The 2,756-nt window shown below is 43.3% G+C and overlaps 1 non-coding gene across 1 annotated transcript; it reads left to right on the forward strand.

Moving 5' to 3' along the window:
• Positions 1-794: 794 nt before the first annotated feature.
• Positions 795-896, forward strand: LOC122199014. The gene has a single exon (XR_006193292.1). It is a non-coding gene; the product is annotated as a U6 spliceosomal RNA (small nuclear RNA).
• The last annotated feature ends 1,860 nt before the right edge of the window (positions 897-2,756 follow it).

The following is a 2,756-nucleotide window of genomic DNA, read 5'->3' on the forward strand; positions in this document are numbered from 1 at the left end:
CTGACATTCTTTTTTTTTTTTTTTTTTTTTTGATGTTTATTTATTTTTGAAAGAGAGAAAGTGTGTGTGTGCATGAGCAGGGGAGGGGCAGATTGAGGGAGACAGAGAATCCAAAGCGGGCTCTGCACTGACAGCAGAAAGCCCGCTGTGGGGCTTGAACTCACAAACCATGAGATCACGACCTGAGCTGAAATCAAGAGTTGGCTGCTCAAATGACTGAGCCACCCAGGTGCCCCAAGAACCTGACATTCTTAAGAGAGGTGTAGGGACCTCCCCTCATAACTTGCTAAGAGGTGGCCGGACCAGTTTTTGACCTGGAACCATCACCTCCTATGGGCTCTATTGGAAGAAGGGAGTGATCTGTCAGCCAGATCAGAGTGAACATTTCTTTGAAGAGCATGTTGGCTTGTGGGCGGGAGGGTGATTTTCCACTGCCACCCCCCAAACTCCAGGCAAGTAATGCCTAGAGTGCAGGGGTTGCCTGCCTGCAGAGGAGAAAGACCCAATACCAGGCCAAGCTGGAGAAGGTTCAGGGAGTGGCTGGGGGTGGGGGGGGGGGGCAGGAGTTGTGGGATGAAGAGGAGTTGGGGAATGGAGGAGGACTTTGCTTTTTCACTTTTACTTGCTGTTCTGCTTAATTTTGTTTTTAAAGATTTCATTAAGTAATCTCTACACCCGGCATGGGGCTGGGACTTACAACCCATGAGATCAGGAATTGCATGTTCCACCAACTGAGCTGGCCAGGCATGCCCTGGTTAATTTTTAATTGTTCAAAAGCTGGGTGTATTTATTGGTTGCTTGGCAGCACATATACTAAAATCGGGACTATATGAAGAAGATTAATATAATGCCTACACAAGGATGACATAAAAATTTGTGAAGCAGATTTGATCATTATGAGTAATGTATAGAATCATTGAGTCATTATATTGTATACCTGAAATTAATACAACACTTCATATTAACTATACTTGAATAAAAAATAAAAAGACTGAGTATAGAGACAGCCCATGTTCCTGGATAGGAAAATATTATAAAGATATCAATTCTCAAATTATTTTATATTTTTAATGCAATTCTAATGAGAATTCCAATGGTTTTCTTTTTTGGCAGAGTGCTTACAAAGGATTTGAAAACTTGTTGGGAAGAATAAATTGGTGAGAATGATTTAGCAAATTCGAAAAAAAAGCTGTTTATACTTATATTTAATTTGTTTAAAAGCCACTTTGGCCCCTGTCTTAGGAGAGTGACTCTCAGGGATGTTAAATGCTTCCCCAGTTCTTTTTTTTTTTTGGCTTTTTAAGTTTCCGTTTTAATTCCAGTTAGTTAAGGGGCACCTGGCTGGGTCCAACAGTAAAGCATATGACTCTTGATCTCAGGGTCATGATTTCAAGTCCCACGTTGGGCATAGAGCTTACTTAAAAGATATAACAATAATAATACTTTCAGTTAAAATACAATATTGTATTTCAGGTATGCAGTATAACGAATGCTTCCCCAGTTCTCACGCGCCTAAAATCACCTAGAGATCTGGTTAATAATGCAAGCTCTGAATCAGCAGATCTAGGGTGGAGCCTGAAATTGTGCATTGCCACCAAGCTCCCAAGTATCCTTCTACTGCTGGCACACGGACCACACTTTGAGTAGCAAGGGTTAAGCAACTTGCCCAAGGCTACCCAAGCAGGACTGGAATTCTGATCTACTGTGTCCCAAAACAAGATGGGCTTACTTTTGCCTTTTTCTTTCAGTTTATGTTGACAATCCCTAGAAATCCGAACCTTACACATGGTCACAAGCCACCTGCATTGCCTGTTTTGCTGGCTGTTTCCATGTCGGTGTGGGGAAATGATGTGTTTTAAAACAATTACAAATGGTGCTGTTAAATCGCAGCCTTCAGTAGAATTATGTTTCCCCATAAGCAGTTATATAACCAGTTATGTAACAGCAGCGTGAGATAGTGCCCTTTGGCCTTTGCCAGGAGTTTGCTGGAAGAGAGCCCACCACATTGTAAAGACATTCCTTACTCCTTTCTTAGACCCTGACCCTAACCCTGTCCCTGGGGCTGCCAAAGGGAACCCCACTTATCCCTCTGAGCAGTCCTCCTGGGCCACCCCAAGGGCTAGGCACTGCCCTTTGTGGTCCCTTGTGCCGGGCCATCGCATCTAGCCCTCCTGACCTCCCTGAGTGCCAGAGTTCATTATACCCCTTTTACAAAGGAGGAGACTGAGGCTCCAACTCATTAAGTTTCTGCCTAAAGTCACACACTCAGAATTCAAAGATTTATCCATCTGATGCCAGCGTCCCTGCTCATTACCACTTCAGTATGCTGAAAATAATGCAGGTCCCCACTGGGGCAAATCTGGTAGGAAGACCCTGGAGACTTTTGGTGGGTTTCAGTAGAGCAGCCCACAGCCCTGTTCTTTAACCTGCCTCTCCCCCTCTTGGAGAGAACTGTAGCTTTCTTAATTTCCCTACAAACTTCTCTTTCACTCATTCCACAAGGTGTAGAAGCCATGTTTCAGTCAGTTCAGTTCACCCTAGTTGATTCCACATCTTCTGGGGCAAGTCAGGGCTGGTTCATCAAGTCAAGGTTTTTTCCCTTTTCTTTCCCCACAGAAGCTCTTAACATTGCTGGCCCATTCTTGTCTTTCAAGCCTTTATTTCAATGTCACCTTTTTTTTTTAATTTTTATTTATTTTAAGTAATCTCTATAACCAATGTGGGCCTCGAACTTATGACCCTGAGATCAAGAGTTG

Source organism: Panthera leo, chromosome C2, assembly GCF_018350215.1.
Source record: "Panthera leo isolate Ple1 chromosome C2, P.leo_Ple1_pat1.1, whole genome shotgun sequence".
Taxonomy (NCBI): domain Eukaryota; kingdom Metazoa; phylum Chordata; class Mammalia; order Carnivora; family Felidae; genus Panthera; species Panthera leo.